The following is a 25,334-nucleotide window of genomic DNA, read 5'->3' as shown; positions in this document are numbered from 1 at the left end:
ACATCTGGGGATTTGGTTAGCTGTCAGCAGTTGGAGACAACTGGACCACGTGTCTCTATCACCCATCAGGCTAGCCTGGGTTCATTCACATAACAGCTCGGATGAGTTCCAAGAAGGAGAGGCCTCATGGAGCCTACATTCAGAATGGATATGGCCATCACTTCTGTTACATTATCTTTGCCAAAGGAAGTCCAGTTACATATAAAAGGGTAGAAAACGTATGCTGGCTCTCAGTGGAAGGAGCTCCAAGGTCACAAAGCAAGGGATGTAGATACAGGATTGGCAATGACGGGATCCAGTTTACAAACCATGTATAAAATAGTGCCTGGCTGTGAAGCATCTAAGCTTGATTCTTTGAATCAGGTTTTGGAGCCCCTTAATTTTCAACAAAATCTTTCTTGCTTACATTAGTTTAAATTTCCAGTGGCTTATATTTAAACATCTTGGTTTTTTAATTTTTATTTTTTGTGCTTTAATTTTGAAAGTTTTAATTAGATTTTAACAGATTCAATGTGCTTTGTAGATGCAATTCTAAGAACATAATGACATTCCTTTTTTTTCTCCCTCCCTCCCTCCCTCCCTCTTTCTTCCAATCTCCTTTCTCCCTTTCTTTCTTTTTTCCTTAGTTTTTGAGATAACATATTTTAAATTTACATTACAGTAGAAAGGCTTAATACTTTGCTAAATAAGAAGTTTAACAAGTAAAACACCAAAAGACCCTAGTCAAGTGGCCATAAACAATAATTGAGTGGAATAATGACCATTTTACCCATATACAGTAAACTTTAAAGTAATCACAGATCTCTGAAACTATAGTAGTATAACATTAACCATTAGTTTCACAAAGGTATAAAACAAATTTTTCAAAACTAGAATTTATTCATTTATTTGAAAGTCAGAGTTACAGAGATAGAAAGAGATTTTTCACCTGAGCTTCACTTACCAGATGGCTGAAATGGCCAGGGCTGGACCAACTGTAGCCAGGAGCCAGAAGCTTCATCCCATCTTCTGTGTGTGTGGTAGCAGGGTCCTAAATAATTGGGCTTTCTTCTGCTATTTTCCCCAGGCCATTAGGCGGGATTTGGAGCAACCAAGACACGAACTGGCACCTACATTTGATGCTGGCTTCACAGATGGTAGCTTAACCTGCTATGCCACAACACAGGTCCCTAAACTTCTTGTTAAATATGCTGGGTCACACATACATTCTCTCTGTCATCTCTCTCTCTCTCTCTCTCTCTTTCTCTCTCATATTTCCCTTCATAGTGTCTCATTCCCACAAGGTCTAGGGCAGCATGTTCAATAGAAACAATTCAAGCCACTAATGTAATCCAAAAGATATCATAGCTCTGTTATAAAATGTAAGAATAAACAAGTGGGATTAATATTAATAATACATTTTATTTAATATGTTCTATCCAAAGTATTGTAATTTCAACTAACCAGTATAAAAATTATTCATGAGGCTCTTAAAGTATTTTTGATTCTAAAGTTTTTGACATCTGTTTTGCAGCTTACACTATTAGCACTTTTCAATTTGTATTTGCTGCATTTCAAGTCCTCGGTAGTCACATATGACTAGATCTAGAACACTGTTTTTTGTTGTTGTTGTTTAGAGTCATTGTTAAGAATTGGAAAGCTGCTTCACCAGTAGACTGAATAACATCACTGAAGAGATGTAAGGAAGGAGACCATCATGAACTGACCATGAATCTCACATTGGACACTGCTGAAAGTGCTTTACACATCATCTCGGGTTTTACACCATAGCAAAATGTGGGACAGGAATCTGGGTGAAGGTAATTTATTGGAGGGGTGATTCCAGGATGCTAATTAAGGGCACATTTTTGAATCATATATTTCTATCAGTCACTGGATCGTCAATTCTTCTGGGGACATCCCAGGGAACTAAATTGAACAGGCTTCAGAAGTATTCTTCTAAAGGACAGAATACAGGGACAGTTGTCCAACAGTTCCTATTCCTCATTGGCTGAGGGTTGCTCCTATAGGTGTTAACACTGCAATATTTCTAGACATTCCTATAAAAGCCTGAGAAATCTTGTATCAGAATGAATCCTGAGATTGGAAAACTGAGCAATAAGGCAGATGTGTGGGGTGAAGTTTTGCTGATATACTTGGGAGCTGACATTTGTTGTACTACTTGAAATCAATGATGGACCAGGCATTTGGGAAAGCCACTGCTATGCGTGTATTATAACAGTATTGTAGTCCATTCATGTGCTATAGCAAAAATGTTATTAACTGGGTGGCTTATAAATAATAGAAATTTATTTCTTATAGCTTGGGAGGCTGGGGTGGTGAAGATCAAGACACTGGCAGATTTTGGTATCTGATGAGGGCCACTTTCTTTGTTCACAGAAAGGCACTTTGCTTTTGTGTTCTCATATCATGGAAGGGAAAAACTGGTCTCTTCAGCCCATTATAAAGGACATGAATATCATTCCTGAGGTCTGTATCCTCATGTTCCTAATTACCTCCCAAAGGCCCACCTCCAAATGCCATCACTCTGGAGATTAGATTTCATCATAGGAAATTGGAGAGTGCACATTCAGACTATGCTAACATTGCTTGTAAAATAGATATTGTTATTTTCCATGTAAAGAGGAATTTGATAATGAGAAAAATTCCAATAACTATTCAAGGTGATATAACCCTTAAATGATAGAGTATAAGTCTATCAAACTATCCCTTACTATAAGGTCCATTAAGAACATATTTTTGGAGAACTTTTTCTTTTTGGGACACATCTCCAGAGATTTTTTTTAAAATTGCATTTTGTGAATTGTTTCAGAAATTTAGACAAATCTATAAAGTAGATTTTTTTATTGAGCATCTTTAGTTTCTTTGAGATGAAAGTCCCATAAACTTTCCAAAGGGGTCTTATGAGAATGCAATATACTTTTTAAAAACACATATTTTTACTGAGGTTGATATATTCTCTGACCTTCAAAAAGAAATTTCCAATAAATTTGTAAGTTCCATTATTTCCTGCTGCATTTCTAGTGCTGAGTTCATTTTCAAGTCGATTATTACTACAACAGATCCTCCCTAAATGAAGGGACGGAACACATCACAGACTGGACAGCTCCCATTATCTGAAATAGCCCTAAGCGGCTTTAATGCTGGAGATTTGGTTTAAAGGATTGTCCTTCTGGAAGACTAGCTGTAGTTGTTTGTGAGGCAGAACAAATTATAAAATGATTATGGCTTCAGAGATGTATGTTTCTAAATGATTGCTTCACCAGTCCATAAAATGTCTGCTCTTAAAAAAATGGATGAAATATGAGAGTCCTAAGAGATTGGATCATTGGGATATTATTAAGAATATCTTTATAGGACTTGGATGCAAGACCATTAGAGTTCAATATATAACTTACCAAGGATACTGACAGGGAGTCATCACCATAAAGAAAGAAGGGCAAGTTGAAAAATGAAGAAAAATGAAATAGAAAATAAACCTAACCTAGAAAAATAATTGAAAGAGTTCAGCCTAAACGGTTCACTATATTTTCCTCTGCAGAGGGCTATGGGGTTTAGGGTAGTCAGAGATGAAGTTGGAAGTCTTTTCTCTTCTCTCTTTGCTTATGTACTGACTTGATTTCTAAATATACAAACACATATAATGTGCAACTAAAAAAGATCTTAAAAAGAAAGATGCCATTAATATATTATGTTTCAGTTTTCTCCTGTTACTTTTGCCTGTTATCTACTTTTCAAGTCTAATAAAGTGGAATAAGTATTCATTAAACTTCACTGAAAAAAATAGGATACCTTCAAAACTTTTTTGTACTTAACAGATTTCATTTTGCAATCAGGGATACTTTCCAGCTTTTTAACATTTTCTTCAAAATTAAATTTTACTGTTAAATATTATTTCATGCTTGTCAGGCTCATCTGTGCAGTGAAGGACATGGTGCTTTGTGCTAATAGGCACTCCAAAAAAAGCTTTTTAGAAATTAGAATTATGAAAGGTTAACTGAATCAGAAAGGGAGTATTTGACAAAAAAGCAGATACAAATTTTTAATATTTAATATTTGTTTTGTCACCTGATCTCTTCTGTGTATTTATTTAAGGACATCATTCTTAATGTAAAAATTTTACATACAAACTTCCATGCAGTTAGGCCTTTTTCAATGGAGTTATTTCTCCTCCCTACATTTAACTGAAGGAATGGGGTTGGGTGGCCATTAAATTTTGGTTAGCTGACTTCTCATTTCTGATTCTAGCTGATTGAAGCACAAAATAAGCCTTGATTTGAGCCTTGATTCATTTTGTGTCTTGTGGAATTTATCTAAGAAAGACAAAAGACCCAGCCAGGTGATGGAGGTCTCTGGAGCTCTGGGCTGAGACAAGAGCAAGCATGTTGGGGTCTTATACATGTTTGGCAAGCAAAGGGGCTCAAGGGAATGATGGTGATACACGAATAACAACATACACAAAAGCTAGCACATTTAATGAGAGAGAGACCAAATTATTGTCTTATTTTATTAATTATAATTTATATTTCTTATGGAACCCAGCTCTTCTTCCAGCCTTGTGTAATATGAGATAGATCTAAATATTATTTTACTTTATATAGACTGATTGAGGCAGGTGTGTATCACAGTAATTAAGGCACTGACTAGAATGCTTCCTCCCATATTGGAGTACCTCTGTCTGAGTCCAAATCCCAGTTCCCTGCTAATGCACCCCCTGGGAGGCAGCAGGTGATAGCTGAAGTAGTTACCACCCAAGTGGGAGACCCACACTGAGGTCCCAGCTCCAGAATACAGCCTGGCTCTGCTCTGGCTGCCACAGTCATTGGAGAGTGAACCAGTAGATGAACAATCTTTGTCTGTCTGTTTCTTCCTCTTTCATTCAAATAAAATGAAAAATAAAGAGGTGCACAAGTGTATGCTTAGTGCTGCCCAGCAATATACTGCATTTCTCTAGTCCTTTATTTTCCAGCCCGCTATCCAGTCACTTACTATTTTCTTCTTTCTTTTCAAAGTGTATTTTACCCTTTCCTCACACTGCTGACACCTTGATTTCTGTTTAATAATCCTCAAATATTAAGTAACAATATTAATTTTCTACTTCATATTTATTTTATTTTATTTTTTTATTTAGTAAATATAAATTTCCAAAGTACAGTTAATGGATTACAATGCCCCCCCATAATTTCCCTCCCACTCACACCCCTCCAATCTCCTGCTCCCTCTCCCATTCCATTCACATCAAGATTCATTTTCAATTATCTTTATATACAGAAGATCGATTTAGTATATATTAAGTAAAGATTTCATCAGTTTGCACCCACACAGAAACACAAAGTGGAAAATACTGTTTGAGTACTAGTTATAGCATTGCTTCACATTGGACAACACACTAAGGACAGATCCCACATGAGAAGTAAGTACACAGTGACTCCTGTTGTTGACTTAACAATTTGACACTCTTGTTTATGGCATCAGTAATCTGCCTAGGCTCTAGTCAAGAGTTGCCAAGGCTATGGAAGCCTTTTGAGTTCGCTGACTTCGATCTTATTCCAACAGGGTCATAGTCAAAGTGGAAGTTCTCCCCTCCTTTCAGAGAAAGGTACCTCCTTCTTTGATGGCCCTATTCTTTCCACTGGGACCTCACTCGCAGAGATCTTTCATTTAGGTGGTCTTCTTTTTTTTTTTTTTCCAGGGTGTCTTGGCTTTCCATGCCTAAAATACTCTCATGGGCTCTTCTGCCATATCAGAATGCCTTAAGGGCTGATTCTGAGGCCAGAGTGGTATTTAGGACATCTGCCATTCTATGAGTCTGCTGTGTATCCCGCTTCCCATGATGGATCATTCTCTCCCTTTTTGATTCTATCAGCTAGTATTAGCAGACACTAGTCTTGTTTGTGTGATCCCTTTGACTCTTAGACCTATCAGTGTGATCAATTGTGAACTGAATTTGATCACTTGGACTAGTGAGATGGCATTGGTACATGCCACCTTGATGGAATTGTATTAGGATCCCCGGCATCATTCTAACTCCACCTTTTGGGGCAAGTCCGATTGAGCATGTCCCAAATTGTACATCTCCTCGCTCTTTTATTCCCACTCTTATATTTAACAGGGATCACTTTTCAGTTAAAATTCAAACACCTAAGAATAATTGTGTGTTAATCACAGAGTTCAACCAATAGTACTAGAACAAAACAAAGAGAAAATACTAAAATGGATAAAGTATTACATTGTACATCAACAGTCAGGACAAGAGCTGATCAAGTCACTGTTTCTCATAGTGTCCATTTCACTTCAACAGGTTTCCCCTTTGGTGCTCAGTTAGTTGTCGCCAATCAGGGAGAACATATGATATTTGTCCCTTTGGGACTAGCTTAATTCACTCAGCATGATGTTTTCCAGATTCCTCCATCTTGTTGCAAATGACTGGATTTCGTTGTTTTTGACAGCTGTATAGTATTCTATAGAGTATATGTTCCGCAGTTTCTTTATCCAGTCTATTGTTGATGGGCATTTGGGTTGGTTCCAGGTCTTAGATATTGTGAATTGAGCCACAATAAACATTAATGTGCAGACAGCTTTTTTGTTTGCCAATTTCATTTCCTTTGGGTAAATTCCAAGGAGTGGGATGGCTGGGTTGAATGGTAGGGTTATATTCAGGTTTCTGAGGAATCTCCAGACTGACTTCCATAGTGGCTTAACCAATTTGCATTCCCACCAACAGTGGGTTAGTGTCCCTTTTTCTCCACATCCTCTCCAGCATCTATTGTTGGTAGATTTCTGAATGTGAACCATTCTAACTGGAGTGAGTTGAAACCTCATTGTGGTTTTGATTTGCATTTCCCTGATTGCTAGTGATCTTGAACATTTTTTCATGTGTCTGTTGGCCATTTGGATTTCCTCTTTTGACAAATGTCTATTGAGGTCCTTGGCCCATCTCTTAAGTGGGTTGTTTGTTTTGATGTTGTGGAGTTTCTTGATTTCTTTGTAGATTCTGGTTATCAACCCTTTATCAGTTGCATGGTTTGCAAATATATTTTCCCATTCTGTTGGTTGCCTCTTCACTTTCCTGACTGTTTCTTTTGAAGTACAGAAACTTCTCAATTTGGTGCAATCCCAAATGTTAATTTTGTCTTTGACTGCCTGTGCTTCTGGGGTGTTTTCCAAGAAGTCTTTGCCAGTACCTATATCTTGCAGAGTTTCTCCAATGCTCTCTAATAATTTGATGGTGTCGTGTCGTAGATTTAAGTCTTTAATCCTTTTTGAGTGAATTTTTGTGTAAGGTGAAAGGAAGGGGTCTTGCTTCATGCTTCTGCACGTGGAAATCCAATTTTCCCAGCACCATTTATTGAATAGACTGTCCTTACTCCAGGGATTGGTTTTGGATTCTTTCAACATGCTCCTGCCACCATAGCTACTCATGATTTGCTTTGTGCCTATATACTCTGACTTTCATACTAGGAATGCATTCTCCATATTTCTGACTAAAGTCAGCCCTGTCACTCTCTTACTAGTTTCCATCTCTTCTGATGTATTTCCCTCTCATCTTATCAGCAGGATGCATCTCTCTTCTGTAAAATCATAGTGTATCTGTTGCTTTGTTATTTTCAACAGCTTATAAATGCTATTATTTTTTTTCTGTCTTAAGGGGAAGAAATTTGTTCCAGACTATTTATCTATCCTCAGCTCTACTGAATCATTTCTATGTTCCTATAAAAAGACACTGTTCTCAATAGTTCTATATATTTGATATCAGCAATTCATTTGTCTCCCATTTTCTAACTAGTCATTCATTCTCACAGAATAGCTTTTGTGAAATTGTTATTGACTTCCACATAGCGAAAACCAATGATGGATCTCAGTTTTTATCTTTCTTAACCTGTTGACAATGTTTGACAGACATAATCACTCTTCTGCTAAATATTTTCTTTACTGGATTTTGGTTCTCCATACACTTAGTTATGTTACTTCTTACTGGCATCTCCTTTTAGCTCCTTGTTCTGTACCTTTATGTGTTCCCAGACTTTCCTGGTCATTTTGGTGTACCCAGATTATGTCACGATTCTCTTCATTTTCTTTTAGATTTATTTATCTTACTTATTTGAAAGGCAGAGTTAAAGAGAGAGAGAGAGAGAGAGAGAGAGAGAGAGAGAGAGACTGATTTCCATCAGCTGGTTCACTCCCCAAATGGCTGCAACAGCTGGGGCTGAGCCAGGCTGAAGCCAAGAACCAGGAGCTTCTTATGTGTCTCCCATGTGGGCACATAGGCCCAAGGAATTGGACTATCTTCTGCTGCTTTGCCAGGTGCATTAGCAGGGGGCTGGATCGGATGTGTAGCGGTCAGGTCTTGAACTGGTTCCAATATGGGATGCTGGTGTTGTAGGCAGAGGCTTAACCTGTTATGCCATAATGCTGGCCCTTCTTCATTTTCTATAGTTCTTTCTAGGTAATTTCTCCTAGAAAAAATGGTTTTAAATACTCTCTATATTAAGGACACTCAGGTTGACTGCTTAAGCCCCAATATTTTTCCTGAACTCCAAAATCACATACCTAGCTTCCTACTCATCTTTCCATCTTAGATAAGTATCACAAATCTTTAACTGTTTGATGGCATCAGGAATCCAAACTTGTAACTCTCCTTTGTTTTTATATAATATTATTGAGATACAACTCACAGCATGCAATTTGTATTTGGTTTGGTTACTATAATGAAATACCCGAGCAAGGTTAATTTTATAAAGAAAAGAGGTTTATTTTGGCTTATGATGCTGCAGATTTATAGTCCAAGATTGGATGAACCCCAGTGTTTAAGCCTGTGGTGATGGTGTTCTTGCTGGCACAGTCCTTCTGTAGCATAAAGCATCACGTGCAAGAAATGGGGAGTGTGTATATTTTTTCCACATCTCTGTCTATGTCTTGTCTCTTTCCCTCTTCTTATGGAGACACCAGGATTCAATCATTGGGCATTGTCATTGGATTCAATACTATCACTTTTATTTTTAAGAGATTTAAAAAACTTATTTATTTGAAAGGCAAAGAGAGAAAGAGAGAGAGAGAGAGAAAGGAAGGGAGGGAGGGAGGGAGGGAGGGAGAGAGAGAGAGAAAGAAAGAAAGAAAGAAAGAAAGAAAGAAAGAAAGAGGGAGAGAGAAAGAAAGAGAGAAAGAAAAAGAGAAAGAAAGAGAGAATATAAGAGATCGTCCATGTGCTGGTTCACTCCCCAAATGGCTGCAATGGCCAGGGCTGGACCAGGCCATAGCCAGGAGGCAGAAGCTTCCTCTGGATCTCCTACATGCGTGTGTGAGCTCAAGGACTTGAGTCATCTTCTGCTTTCCCAGGTGCTAGATTGGAAGTGGAAGCTAGCTTGGAAGTGGAGCAGCCCAGATTTTAACTGGTGTCCACACGGGATGCCAGCACTACAGACAGTAGTTTAACCTGCTGTGCCAGAGAGTTGGTTCCTGCAATCACTTTTCAAAGACACTAGCTCTAAATAGTATAATTGCATTGTGTTTATATCCTCTCAATACAGTTAACTTTTGGGAATAAATTCTTGTGTGAGTTTAAGGTAGAAAATTCATACTGCAGCACAATTCAATCATTTGAAGTGTACAATTCAATGATATGTTTACAGTTATGCAATCAATATTGCTATTAATTTTAGAACATTTTTATTGCTCCCCCAAATCTCATACACCTTAGGTGTCCTCGTCCTGCACTTCCCAGTTCCCCTTCAGTCTTCTTTCAGAGCATGGTACACTAACCTACTATATGTATCTATAGATTTGCTTTTTGCATACATTTCAGATATATGTAATCATACAAAATATGATCTTTGATGATTGGCTCTTTCACTTAGCATGTTTTCAATTCAATCTACATTGTAGTATGTATCAGTATTTAGTTCCTTTTGATTTCCATATGATATATTTTTTTAACTTTTATTTAATGAATATAAATTTCCAAAGTACGATTTATGGATTACAATGGCTTCCCCCACATACCGTCCCTCCCACCCACTACCCTCCCCTTTCCCACTCCCTCTCCCCTTCCATTCACATCAAGATTCATTTTCGATTATCTTAATATACAGAAGATCAGCTTAGTATACATTAAGTAAGGATTTTATGTGGACACACCGCATTTGTACATTCATCATTTGATGCTAATGTGGATCATGTCTACTTTTTGGCTACTATGAATACTCTTGCCAAGAAATTAATGTACAAGATTTTGTGGGGGTATGCATTTTAATTTCTGTTGGGTTTGTACTTAGAAGTGGAATTATTGGCTCATAGGATAACTTTATTTTTAACTTTTTAAGGAATTGTCAGACTATTTTCCAAATCATCTTGGAACTCTCTTATATTGGTACTCATTTCAATGGTGATCTCATCTACCCATCCATCATTTTAAATATCATCTGTATGTTGAAGTCTCAGAAACTCACATTTGGAGTCTATAGCTTGCTCCTGAAGTTCAGATCTATATGAACCATCATTGCCCATTAACATATCCTTTACTGAGCTAATTTTCCTTTTCACTCTGTATCCCTAACCTCATGTCTCCCTTTCCTCCTGTCTTCTCAATTAATGATGATTGCATTCTTTCAGTTGCTTAGGACGAGAACCTCAGTCATACTTCACTCTTCTTTTTCTGTTCCAGCCCACATGTAATCTGTCAGCAAATCCTTTTGACTTTGCTTTCAATATACTCTCCCCCACTTCTGTGCAGTATCTTTTCTGCTACTACCCTAGTACAAGTAATTGTCACTTCATTACTGCAATCTTGGTGTCCTTGCTCTAGCCTTGATTATCCATTAGTCTATTTTCATGACAGTATCCTGAATGAACTTTTAAAAAACACTTCAATGGCTTTCCATTTCATTCAGAGCAAAATTTCAAGTCTTCAAAATTGTGTATGACACTCCAGGTAATCTAGCTTCACATTCCCTTTCTAATGACCTAGTGCTACTACACTCTCTGTGCTTAAGCCATGTGGGCCGCCTGCTGTTACTGGGACATGACCAGCAGATCCTTACAATGGGGTCTTGGCAGTTGCTGTTCTCCTTCCTAGAATGCACATCTCATTGAAATTGGCATTGTTCACTCTCTTATCTCATCTTTGCCCGGATGTTACCATTTCTGTGAGGCTTTCTCTGACTAACTTATTCTAATCTGCAAAACCATCCTCCAGTCTTAGCACTCACTTCCCATTCAAGGTTTTATTTCCAACCCTGCCCCCATCAGGATTCATTACTCTCTGACATACAAATGGTTAATTATATTTGCTTATTTATTTTTCTCTCTTGTCTAGGATCTAAGTCTATGAGAAAAGGGATTTTTGGTCTGTTTTGTTCACTGATCTACTGCTCCTTGAATAATGTTATTCACCTCTTAATTGTTCAATAAATATTTGTGGAATACATTCTAAAAAATTTCTAAACACTTCACCTTTTAGATTTAGTTTTTAATCAACAAATAGGATATATTTATTGTTTACAACACATTTTGAAATATGTATATGTTGTAGAATGGATAAATTGAGCCAGTTAATTATATGTATAAGCTCACATACTTTTATTATTTGTATTGAGAACTCTTAAAAACCTACTGTTATAGCATTTTTAATAATTTGAAAGCCATTTCCTGTCAGTACCTCACTCACATCCTCTTTGCACCTGCTTTTCCTGGACCTGTGGATGACACTTGTAATTCCCTGCCCAGGGGCTTTCCATGGATGCAGGCACATAGTTGTGAGTATAGGTCAGAAGTGCTGGGGGTTAACATCCCCTCACCTTATCATCCTCTCTCTCAGGAAGTAGAACACTGAAGTCTTTTCTAAACCATGTCTAAAAGTCCCAGAGGGACTGAGCCACAGTTGACCTTCTCATTAATGTACCTTTGAGTGACTTCCTTCCCTGCTTTGTCTTCTGTAACTCTTTGCTAGCGCTTCTGAGATCATCTCATAAATAAACTTCTTATTTCTGTGTCTTCTTCTGGGGGAACTCAAAGATAATAATCTTTGCCTATATTTCTATTTCTTTTTTTTTTTAAAGTATTTATTTATTTTATTTGAAAGAGTTACAGAGAGGCAGAGACAGAGGCAGAGAGAGAGAGAGAGAGAGGTCCCCGATCTGCTGGTTCACTCCCCAGATGGCTGCAATGGCCAGAGCTATGCCGATCCGAGACCAGGAGCCAGAAGTTTCTTCTAGGTCTCCCACACAGGTGCAGGGGCCCAAGGACTTGGGCCATCTTTTACTGCTTTCCCAGGCCACAACAGAGAGCTGGATCAGAAATGGAGCAGCCGGGACTCAAATCGGTGCCCACATGGGATGCCAGCACTGAAGGCGGCAGCTTTACCCACTACCCCACAGCTCCAACTCCTATAAATCTATTTCTTAATGTTATATTCTTCAAAATGGAAATTGGGTCCAGGAGTAGATATTTTAAAGGCAATTTCTATTCTTTTGAAAACTATTTATTACTTGAAAGTCAGAGAAAGAGCGACATCTCCCATCTGTTGGTTTACTCTCCAAATGTATGCAATGGCTAGAACAGGCCATGCCAAAGCCAGGGGCCAAGAAGTCAAACTAATTCTTCCACATGGGTTACAGGGAACAAAGTACTTGAATCATCATCTGTTTCCTCCCAGGGTGCACAATCACAGAAAATTGGAATGGAGAGCAGAGTTAGGACTTGAACCCAGGATGTGAATGTCCCAAGCTGTGGCCTAGCCACTTCTATGAATATTTGAAAAAATCCATTTTATGAGTCGTGAGTGGGATCTAAGAGTTCATCTCCTTCTGTAGAAGGCTTGAAAAACCAAATACTCAATTTGTTGACCTCTTTTGAAACAAAGGCATGAGCATGTGACTTCTGGTTTACTAACCAGATGGATATAACATAGATTATGTTTGGCAAGTAGATATGCAAGGAAGACACAACAGAGAACTCTTCTCTTTGTTGGTGATGGCAATGTTGACAGCTTTGACTTTCTGAAGAGCACGTTGGCAATGATGCTTAATCCCTGTTGGCCACTTGTATCCACTGCCAGCAGGGTGGACAGAACAAGCTACAGTGTCAAGATCATATCCTAAATAAGTCATTTATTTCTGTGTCTGCTTCTTGGGGAACTCATAGATAAAAACCTTTGCCTTTATTTCTATTTCTTAATGTTATATTCTTCAGAATGGAAACTGGGTCCAAGAGTGGATGTTTTAAAGGCAATTTCTTTTTCTTTATAAAAAATTATTTATTTATTTGAAAGGCTGACAGAGAGAGAGAGAGGGATCTTCTTTCTTCTGTCTGCTGATATACTCCCCAAATGTGTACAAAAGGCTTGAACTAGGCCAATAGAAATGTAGTTTGAACCACTTATACCATTGTAAACTTTTTTGTAGCCTAATTTATTTAAAATGAAATAGAGATAAATAAGGTTAATTTTAAGAATATTTTAATTTATTTTTAAAAATATAACATCAGCATTATTGCTATATAATTCACACACTGTACGATTCACTCATTTAAACTGTATGGTTGACTGATTTTCAGCATATTTATAGAGTTGTATTATTATCTCCACTATCTAATACTTGGAAATATTTTTATCACCCCCAAAAGAAACCCTTTACACAGTCAATCTCTATTCTTCCCACTAACTCCACTCCCAGACCCTACTAATCTACTTTTGTCACTATGGTTTATGTATTCTGGATATTTTATTTTATTTAAAAAATTATCAATATAAAGAGAACAGATTTCATGTGTTTCATAGGTACAGTTCTAGGAAAATAATCATAATTCTCTCCATTCTTCTTTCCCTCCCTCAGCCCCTCTGAACTTTCTTTTTTTTCTTTAAGTTTTGAAAACACCATTTCAGTCTACTCTAATATCAAAGGCTTAAAACACCACTTAACTATAATATTCAATACATAAAAACTAGAAAGACTACAGTTCCATAGGAGTGCAAACAAGGGCTAAAAGCAGCAATCAAATCTATCTCAAGATGTCCATTTCATTCCTATACATTTTTTTGTATTCTATTTAACTATTACATATCAGAAACCATATGAAATTTGTCTTTTTTGGGATGTGCTTATTTCACTAAGCTTAATGGTTTTCAGTTGCATCCATTTTGTGGCAAAAGACAGAATTTCATTCTTCTTTGTGGATATTATTCCATATTGTATATATATGACATTTTCTTTATCCAGTCATCAGTTGATGGACTTCTGGGTTGATTCTCTATTTTAGCTTTTGTGAAGTGAGCTATAATAAACATGGGTGTAGAAATAACTTTTTCATATGCTGATTTTATTTATTTTGGTAATATCCAAAGTTACACAGAGAGAGGAGAGAGGCAGAGAGAGAGAGAGAGAGAGAGAGATCTTCTATCCTATGGTTCACTCCCCAATTGGCCGCAACGGCCGGAGCTGCGCCGATCCAAAGCTAGGAGCCAGGAGTTTCTTCCGGGTCTCCCACGTGGGTGCAGGGGCCCAAGGACTTGTGCCATCTTCTACTGCTTTCCCATGCCATAGCAGAGAGCTGGATCAGAAGAGGAGCAGCTGGAACCAGAACCGGCACCCATATGGGATGCCAGCGCTTCAGGCCAGGGTGTTAACCCACTGTCCACAGCGCTGGCGCCATCCAAAATATTATTTCAATATTAATCAGTTTGAGATTAGTGAGCTATCTTAAAAATATTTCCTTTGCACTTAAAAATCTGGTGTGCATTTTACTCTTAGAGCACATCTCAATTTGAAGTTGTCCCATTTCTGTGCTCAGTAGCTTTATGTAGCCAATAACCTCCATATTAGGGTATATTGTAGGGGTACTGGGTTGCTGTCTCTTGATGCCATGCCATAATTTGTACACTGTTACTTATTTCAGAGTCTCTGAGCCTAATTATTCAATGTACCTGTTTATTTGTTAACAATTTAAATATTCTTCCAATATTCTCATTTTTAGCAACCAAATAGAGTTGTTTTCTATTGTTTTCAACAAGGAACCCTAATGATACAGAAATCTAAATCAGAAGTTTTTGTAGGGACAGATGTTCAAAGAAATGATGGGGTCTATGTTTGCTTATTTGGTCTTATTATGGATTGTGATAATTTGGGTTATTTAACAAATATTTACTTTCCTTTTCTTTCCACTCTAGGTGGAGTGTTTCTTCCTGTCTCATTGATGCTGGACTTGGCTGTGATTGATTCTCTTTGTTAATGGACATGATATGAGCAAACATTTGAGATGCATTTGTGCAATTGTTGCCTGTCATCTGGCATTTCTACCAACACCATAAGAAAACTAGGCCCTAGCCAACCTTTTGGTTCCAGGAAGATGAGAGGTATATTTAAGAATTTGAAGATCCTATTCAACCAAATATAGATCTGACAACTTCTGCCAATCTGCAGTTAGAAGAACAAGAATGCGGGATTATAGTAAGCCATCTAATTTCTTTATGAAGTATTATTGTGGCATTTAATGGAGATTTAAAAGTAGTGAAAATTGTTGCTGGTAATCAATAGGCTGCTAATAGCCTGTGATACAAAATTAACACAATGTATTAAATTATTCAACTTGGAATGTAATGCTAATTGAAGCAAGAGTTTAAGCGACCATGTAACTTCTGCTAGAGGCTAGTAGGAACAGTTATGTAAGACCTGTAGTGTATGGTATATACTGTTAAAGCTTCCACATAATTTAAAGAAATAAACATTATTATATATAGTACATGTCCTATTTAAGTTTGGATTGAAAATTAGCGACTTTTTTAACTTTCCAAAAGAAACACTGCATTTCTTATAGTCACTGGATTAAGAAAGCCAAAATGCACACAAAAACATTAAGTCTATGAGTCGTCAAAATTCAGTGTCAGCTGAATTAGAGCTTTGCATTGTATCGATGTAGTTTGGGCATTTATCCAGAAATAGGTTGCTAAGAGTGGAAATTTTGTTATTTGAGAGGAACTTCAATTCCCCATTGGGTTTTGTTGGCAAGTAAAGCAGTTATTCTCCTGTCTCTGATGATGCTTTTTCCACTTTACATAAAGACAAGCCCTTTAATAGGCCCATTGAAGAGATTTACCTGGACAGGGGAAGCCAGTTGGTCTTCTGTCTCTTTCATCCTCTTGTTTATCTCCAGGACTTTAACTGTTACCAGATCTCAACATGCTCAAAGAACCAGTTTCATAACAAATCTGTAAGATGAAAGAATATCCACAGAATTTTACAAAACGTTGTTCATTTATATCAGATGTGTGTGTGTGTGTGTGTGTGTGTATGTGTTTGTGTATTGTGAGTAACCCAAAAGGGAACTGCTGATTTTAGATCAGGCTGATTTTTGCATGATGGAGACAACTCACTGAGACTCTGGATTCAATGTGCCTCTTCACACTGGGAATAATTATAATTGTTTGTTTGGTTGACTTATCTAAGAAACAAAGCCTCACATTGTGTTTGAATCTGAAACAACCAGTGACACTGTTATTCTAAAACCCAGCAGATGCTGGCAAAGAGGAGCGATTTCTTCTTACTCAAAATTTCATATACTTGAACATTTGAAAGATGTAGAACAAAAGGAGAAAATAAACTTGGGGTGTTTGACAATGTAGGTGAACACTGTCAAGCATTCAATTCATGAGTGTACAATTTTTTTGACCTACTAGAATACTCTGAAACAAACTTTGAATCTTATAGCACTAAAGGGGAAAATTCATTCATTTAAATATTTATTGAATGTCTACTATATTCACATACAATTCTGTAGTATTGCACGTGGATCAGTAGACTAGGCAGATGAAACTTCTTTCATGTAGTTTATATTCTGGTGGATAATGACAAAGAATGAATAAATGAATTAAAATATACAGTATATCAGAAGGTGATCTGTGCAAGGGGAAAAATAAAGCTGGATAAATCAAGATTTCCATATAAAAGATTTTATTTTTTATATGAGATTTATTTATTTATTTGAATATCAGAGTTAAAGAGTGGGGGGAGAGAGAGAGAGAGAGAGAGAGAGAGAATGAATCTCCCACCCTCTGGTTCAGTTCCCAAATGGCCACAATAGCCAGGCTGGACCAGGCTGAAGACAGGAGCCAGGAGCTCCATCCAGGTCTCTCACATGGGTGCCAGGTGCCCAAGCACTTGGGGCATCTTCTGCTGCTTTCCCCAGGCCACTACTAGGGAGCTGGGTTGGAAATAGAGCAGCCATGACATGAGCCAATGCCCATTTGGGATGCCAGTGTCACATGTGGTGACTTTATCTGTTACACTGCAATGCTGGCACTCAGGGGACATTCTTAAAAAGAGTTGTCAGAAATGGTGTCACTGAGAATATCACATTGAGCAATGGCCTAAAGAAGATATTGAAGTAGCCGGTGCACCTCAAGGGGAAGAGTACCCTAGACAGAAAGAACACAGAGAGCAAACATCAGGAACATGACTGGCCTGATGTATTATAGTGATCTGAGGTGATAATGGTGGGAGAAGGGGTCACAGACAGAGCAGAGCTATATTGGGTTATATGTTTCCTCAGATGAAGGATAGAGGATTATATTATGAGTAGTGAGGATAAGAAACCAACACTGAATTTAGACATGGCCAGATGTCCTCCTTCAGCAAGTAGAAGTCGTTAATCTAAAATCAGGTCCAAGGCAATCATGAAAGCAGAAATAAGTTGCATAAGTAATTTCACTAGCTCCCACCTTGCATCATCTTGCATTGCATTAAATCCTCATGGAGAAATTCCTTCCTTTGATTCTGGTTAAATATGGTTTTGTACATGTTTGTAGCAACCAGAAGATTGCTGAGGCTTTACTTCTATCCTCTGAAGTGGCCATGAAAGACAGCCAAGAAAGGGAACTCTTCCAGTGGACAGAAATTGAAACAATTTATCTTATTGTTCACTTTGTCTGTTAGTGGACAGCCTGCAGGATGTACACTGATTGATGGGCAGTGGCTAATGGCATAATCAGATTGTCAGAGACCTAAACTGAATTATAACACTGATCACAATGTATTAGGGGAACCCACATATGGATGAACCTCAATGAATAGGGTTTCAAACTGTGACTAAATATATTCTGTGTGAATAACCAACAAAGTCACTGTGAATGAGGCTTTGGTCAGGTGGACAAGATGACTCAACCTAGTTATGTCAGCCCGCTTCTTTCCCAAGCCTCTGTAGTGCCTGATCAAAGTGGAAAAGGTGGCAGACATTAAACAATGAATTTTTCTCAAGAATATGACCTTGCTGCCCTTGCCAGCAAGAGTTAACAACCCTGAGCTTGAGATAAATTATCATAGCCTAGGGAGGCTGACTAGACCCCTTCCATCAAGGAGAAGGCTATGACACTCAGGATTTTTAATCTGCTTTTCTTCTGCATTTTTTCTTCTTTGAGTGCCACCATCCGTGAACTGCATAAGGGGAATAAATTTGGAAAAATCAAGATTATGAGGATATAGAAGTGTACATTTTTATGAAGAATTACTCTGATAAAATACGTTTATTTTACACAGAAAGAAGTGGGGCAAAGTATTATTGGGAGGCCTAAAATACCACGGCCCTGAAACCACTCTGCTCTACCAGAGTGTCACATACCATTCAGCTAGGATACAGCACTCTGTCAGTAGAAGTCTGTTTTATAGTATCCTTTTAAGAAAGGGTCAATTTGTAATATTATATCTCTCATAGATTTTTTTTTTTTGACAGGCAGAGTGGACAGTGAGAGAGAGAGACAGAGAGAAAGGTCTTCCTTTGCCATTGGTTCACCCTCCAATGGCCGCCGCGGCCGGCGTGCTGCGGCCGGCGCACCACGCTGATCCAAAGGCAGGAGCCAGGAGCCAGGTGCTTTTCCTGGTCTCCCATGGGGTGCAGGGCCCAAGCACCTGGGCCATCCTCCACTGCCTTCCCTGGCCACAGCAGAGAGCTGGCCTGGAAGAGGGGCAACCGGGACAGAATCCGGCGCCCCGACCGGGACTAGAACCTGGTGTGCCGGCGCCGCTAGGCGGAGGATTAGCCTAGTGAGCCGCGGCGCCGGCCCTCTCATAGATTTTAAAATATTAAAATATGAATTTCTTGGTGATAGAAGTAAAAGCAGAACTTACCCAAGAGTACATAGTGATATATGTGCACATTTTCCCTCTGTCCCCATTTTTATGGACTTTGATGATTTTAGTAATTTTTTCTACATTTTAATTTTATCTGAAAATAAAATATATATCTTTATATATATATATATATATATATATATATATATATACAGAGAGAGAGAGAGAGAGAGAGAGAGAGAGAGAAATAGAAGATCTTCCATCTGTTGGTTAAGTCCCTAAATGCCTGCAACATCTGGGCCAGACTGAAGCCAGGAACCCAGAATTCAATCCTAATCTTCTACGTGGGTAGCAGGGACTTAAGCATTTGAGACATCTGCTGCCTCCCAGGGTAAGCATTATCAGCAAGCTGGATCAGAAGCAGAAGAGTCATGACTTGAACCAGGTACTCTGATATGTGATGTGTGTATCCTCGGTAGCATCTTAACTGCTGTGCCAAACATCCACCCTTGAGGATTTTAGTATTGAAGAATGGAATGTTTCTACTTGGGATACAGCAAAGATTCCTCGAGGCTTAGAATGTCTTTTAGCCATTTAAAGTTCTTTATTCCACAGAGCAAATTGGCAAAATGAAGTTATGGATGCTGCCTGATTAAACCTCTCAAGTATTTCTCTACATTGTGGATCCAGAGGGAAGCATAGACAGAGCTGAGTAATCTAGATTTACCTGCCATACTGCTATGCTCATGGTACAGTTTAATAAAAGGTTAAACCAACTCTTTATAAATAGAATAATCAGTGGCTTAGGTACATTGCATTTGAAATTTTGATTCGCACACTGGTTGAAGAAGGGCCATGATAGTCTGGAGTACTGGTTGAAAACAAAGAACACATAGAGCTGGTCATGGAGAAGATCAATTGTGAGTACTTTTCTTTTTCAACAAAAAGCTTTGAGTTTATCAAGGCCTCTCTTTCTTCATGGGTTCTAAACGTCAACTTTTGTTCTCCAGGCTCATGAGACTAAAACAAGCTCTGCTAATCTTCTGAGTGTTAAGTTTACCCCCTGACCTTTCCTCTCTTAGATTTTGGATCATCAAGTTCTCATAGTCTTGGTAGCTTGATGACACATTGAAACAGATTATTTTTTTAATTTCAAGTTTTTATTTTTCTCAATAGTGTGGTTAGCCTCAAACATTCTTGTCTGTTAGCAAACTCAGAGTGCCAATTTCCTTTCCTTAATCTCTCTTATCCCAGTTTACAATTATAAATTAATTTCTTTGATTGTTTGTTAATGCCTATCTTTCCCAGGTGATAAAACTAGATACCATACCTGTCATTGCTCACTATAGTATCTATAATATAGTGCAGTTCTAAACCTATAGAAAATACATAATATTTACTGAACCAATGAATTAAAGAACCTTGGACATTCATGTTGTTATTGTTAACAGCAGCAAGCACCTACTAAATGTAGAACACCAGTCTCAAGAGACAGCATGTAGAGTCTAAAACTGTGCTCTGATATTTTAAGGACATATTTAAGGATTTTTCCCCTACTGAGCTAGGCTTTATCGTATATGGATTTTTAAATGGCTCATTAGGGGATAAATACCAATCACTAGAAGAGAGGGGAAAGCCCAAGGAAACTTACATAGAAACATTTAGTAACACAGACCCCAAGCATTTCAGAGCCACTCACAAAATGGGCACTGATTATGTCAAGAAATTTAACTTTAAAGACTTGGATAAAAAGTCAAGTGGTGTTGGAGCTGGTGCTGTGGCGTAGTAGGCTAGACCTGTTCATGTGGCGCCAGCATCCCATATGAGCACTGATTTGTACCCCGGCTGCTCCTCTTCTGATCCAGCTCTCTTCTTGCAGCCTGAGAAGACAGTGGAAGATGGCACAAGTGCTTGGTCCCCTGCACCTATTTGGAAGACCTGAAGAAGCTCCTGGCTCCTGACTTCGCATTGGCCCACCTCTGGCCATTAGGGCCATTTGTAGAGTGAACCAGTGAATAGAAGACCATTCTCCTTCTCTGTAACTCTGCCTCTCAAAAAAATAAGTAAATAACTAAAAATGCCAAGTGGTGTCAGTATCTAGGTATCCACTGAATAGAGTGTGAACTGAATATAGTATGAAAGTAAGCTTATGATATCCCTGAGGAAGAAAAAATGTAAACAAATCAGTAGCTATAAATGTGATACATGATAAAGCAGAGACCCAGAGTCCAATATATTCTTGAAATTCGTAGGTGTGTGGGTTGTTGTCTTCTTTGTTCAATTTTATGCTTTATAAATAAGAATAAATTAATAATGCATGTTTGCTATCTGCATAAAGATTTATAACTATGCATGGATATAGATACATTTAATTTAGAGTATATGAAGATGATTTATTAATGATTCTTGGTTGTAAATCCTTGGAAGAACTCTAATTACTCTGTACTTATTTCTTAATTAGGCAATATGAAACCCCCATAATAGCTACTAGCTGTGAATAAGAGTGCTGTAAAAGTTACTCAAGTAATTGCCTCTCAAACTTGAACTCTACTTAAAGTGACAAGTCATAAGCGTTAAATAAAAAATGAAAAAACAGAAGTATCTCACTGTCATATTAAAAATCATTCAGCTTTCTAGTTCCTGAGCACAGTTGAATAGAGCCATCTATTTAGAAATATAGTGTCCACCCTGGATGATCCCAACAAGGCATTTATTTATCACCAATTTTATTTTGTAATTGAATCATTTAAGAAACTATGTAGAGCAGGGAGCCACTATACATTGAGGTGCTGGTAACAAAGACCCAGCTAGGCTAAACCGAGTAGAGGTCATATTCTCTGATGTTAACAAAAGGCTAAATGAATGGTGTCTTGGGCTTAAATGAAAGCTTCATGGTTGTTAGGAACCCAGTCTCCTATGCTTCTTTAGAGGATGGCTTTACATCTTCAAGTACATATGATGTCATCTAGAATCCCTTTCATTTGACTATGTCTAAGGCAGAAAGAGGGGAGGAATAAATGATAAAAGAGCATTTTCCTCCTGTTGAGTCAGTGTCCTTTAAACTCCAGAAAGCCAGCAGTGAATCCTTATTTTACTGATCTTCTATTATAGTGAAGGAGGGTGAGAAATACAGTCATTGAGAGAGGAATATCATCACCTGGAATATGTGTGAATTCAGTTAATGAGAAAAACTTGCAAGAAAGGCCAAAACATTTATTGGGTTCTGTCACAGAGGTTCAAAATGATGTCAAATATTTCAGAGCCATAAACTATTTTTGGATACCTAATATGTGCTATCTATCTAATACAGACTGGGGTACAAAGACAAATATGGTATTGGGCCAGTTCCGGGAGAGCTGACTCTTCAGTGGAGGATACAAGTTTCAAATAGCTCAAGTTATATGGTAATAATGAGAGGGTTGTCTGGGCAGTTGTGGTGGTTGTGATAGTGGTGGTTGTGGGAAACTCAGCAGTGGAAAACTCGGTTTCACCCAGACGTCTGGGATTCCTGGAAGAGCTATTCTGTTCCCAGACCCTAACCTTGGGTTGGATGGGTGACATTACAGGTTTGGGGAACATGACAAAATGAAGGATGGGGAAAATATTATTGTTTCATGGGAAATTCAAGCAGTTAGGGATCATTAAAAGGTAAAATTGAAGGTGGAAATAAATAAGTAAATAAGGAGTCAGGTTATAGATGAGTAATTGTGTTAACTAGTAACTATGGAAAGCTGGAAATGGGTTTACATATGGAAACTCCATAGTTAAATTGGATTTTGGATATGTTATTCTGGCTATATGGAGGAGGATTCAAAAGAGGGCAAAATTGAGGTAAGAGCCATTAGAATGCTATTTCAAGGTAGTCAAGATAAGAAATAGATGAAGCCTGATTATGCAGTAGTAGTAGGGAGGGGAAAACAGATTATAGAACCACGTAGGAGGAATAATTAGTTAGTAATGAAAAGATGTGGGCAGAAAGAGGGAAAAGAATTTAGAATGACTACAAGATTCATGCTTATAACTAAGTAGATGATGGCATCATTAATTGAAATTGTAAATGTAAGAGTAGGAGGACCAGGTGAGGGTGGGGTTGGAAGAGTGGGAAAAAGATGAGCTCAGTTGAAACATGCTGAGTTTGAACTATCTGTATAACATCCAGTTATACATACTTATATTAGGCAATTCCATATAAAAATCCAAAGCTTATAATCAAGAAATAGAGCCAATAGTACACACACACACACACACACACACACACATGCATGCACAAACATATAAGATTTTATATGGGAATTAGCTCAAGGATTAAGGAAGTCAAGGTGGAGAACCAAGGAAGCCAGAGGTGTGATTCAGGCTGAGTCTCAAGTCCCCAGCACCAGGACATCTATGATGTAAGGCCTCATCTGAGTCTAAAGGTCTGAGAATGGGGATCAGCATTGTGGCATAGTGGATAAAGCTACTGTATGTGATTCTGGCATCCCATATCAGTGCCATTTTGTGTCCCAGCTGCTCCACTCCCAATCCAGCTCCCTGTTAATGGTCTGGGAAAAGCAGCAGAAGATGACCCAAGTGCTTGGGCCCTAGCCATCCACATGGAAGACTTGGATGAATTCCTGGCTCCTGGCTGAAGCCTGGCTCAGTGCTGGCTGTTGTGGCCATCTTGGGAGTTAACCAGAAGATGGAAGACCTATCTCTCTCTCCTCCTCCCTTTCCTCCCTCCCTCTCTCTCTCTCTCTCTCTCTCTGTAACTCTATCAATGTCGGGGAACAGGACAGCCTGGCCAGCTGTGCCCCTCCCGACATGTACAAGCACAAGAAGTTTAGTGCTGGGCTTTTTCCACCCTGCCCGTTGCTAATTGCAAGATCCTGTTTTGACTTTAAGCATCCTGTTATTGCATGTTTCCCACACTTACTCTTGCTGAACTGGTAACATGTTTTCCGTGAATCATATATAAATAGGTGGACGGTGGGCGGGAGTTATGAATGAACGCTGGTAAAAGGCGGAGTTGTGAATGAACGCGGTAACAGGTGGGAGCTGTGAATGAACGCGAGTAATAAGCGGGAGTGGTGAATGAAGGAGTTGTGAATGAATGCCGGTAACAGGGCGGGATATATAAGAGGGTTGGAGGAGGCGAAGACGGCGGGCATTCGCGACATGTAACGCGAGTCTGCTGAAAAATAAAGTGGAAGCTGAAAAGCCGATAAACGCATCTGGTGTCTCCGAGGTCTCACCGGCGTTAACCTATCCGGAAGGTGTACGCCTGCATATCAACATAAATAAATAAATTTTCTTAAAAAAAGGTCGAATAATAGTGCAGGGCAGAGCACTGGTGTATGGTCCTGATCTGAGTCCCAGGGCCTGTAGAACCAAGAACATTGATGTCCAATGGCGGGATGGATGTCTGAACACAGAGAGAACACATTCTCCCTTCCTCTGCCTTTTTGTTTCAGACTCTTTGAAGCTTGGGTGATGCCCACTCATACTGGTGAGGGTAGACCTTCTTTAGTAAGGCTATTGATTCAAAAGCTTCTGTTTTTAAAGAAATATTTATATGTATTTGAAAAACAGAGTGACATAGAGAAAGGGAGAGACAGAGAGAGAAAGAGATCTTCCATCACTGGTTCACTCCTCAAATGGCCACAACAGCTGGGTTTAGGCCAGGTTGAAGCAGGAGCCTGGAACTACAATATGGGTCTCCATATGAATTTTAGCATCATTTTTTATAGATCTGAAAATGTCATTGGTATTTTGATTGGGATCACATTGAATCTGTAAATTGCTTATGGCGATGTGCACATTTTGATTATATTAGTTCTTCCAACCCATGAAAATAGAAGATTCATCCTTTTTCTATGTCTTCTATTTCTTAATTTGATGTTTTATAATTTTCATTATAGAGATCTTTCACCCCCCGATTAAATTCATTGCGAGGTATTTAATTTTTTTGTAGCTATTGTAAATCGTACTACTCTTATAAGTTCTTTCTCATCCAGAGCATTGTCTGTGTATACAAAGGCTATTGATTTTTGTATGTTGATTTTATATCTTGCAATTTTACCAAGCTCTCATATGAATTATAATAGTCTCTTTTTTAAAAAGATTTATTTATTTGAAAGTCAGAGTTACACAACTCTGAGAAAGAGGAGGAAAGTCAGAGAGAGAAGTCTTCCATCTGGTGGTTCACTCCCCAGTTGGCCACGATGGCTGGAGCTGCAACCATCTGAAGCTAGGAGCCAGGAACTTATTCCAAGTCTCCCATGCTGGTGCAGGGGCCCAAGCACTTGG

The 25,334-nt window shown here is 38.4% G+C and overlaps 1 long non-coding RNA gene across 4 annotated transcripts in view; it reads left to right on the top strand.

Annotated features, from left to right (window-relative positions):
- The window catches only part of LOC149126936 (uncharacterized), a 41,920-nt gene extending 20,273 nt beyond the window's left edge, over positions 1-21,647 (top strand). Inside the window, exons 2-5 of one of the 4 annotated variants that reach the window (XR_016232310.1) lie at positions 1,617-1,799; positions 2,380-2,469; positions 15,158-15,437; positions 20,929-21,647. This is a non-coding gene — a long non-coding RNA (uncharacterized LOC149126936). Of the gene's footprint in view, positions 1-1,062; positions 1,166-1,616; positions 1,800-2,379; positions 2,470-15,157; positions 15,438-20,928 lie in introns of those variants that run through there. The other 3 variants (XR_016232311.1, XR_016232309.1, XR_016232308.1) reach the window with 3 other exon arrangements.
- The last annotated feature ends 3,687 nt before the right edge of the window (positions 21,648-25,334 follow it).

This window comes from Oryctolagus cuniculus, chromosome 4 (genome assembly GCF_051225735.1).
Source record: "Oryctolagus cuniculus isolate XC-2025 breed Fujian yellow rabbit chromosome 4, ASM5122573v1, whole genome shotgun sequence".
NCBI lineage: Eukaryota > Metazoa > Chordata > Mammalia > Lagomorpha > Leporidae > Oryctolagus > Oryctolagus cuniculus.
This window is presented reverse-complemented; position numbering and strand designations above follow the sequence as displayed.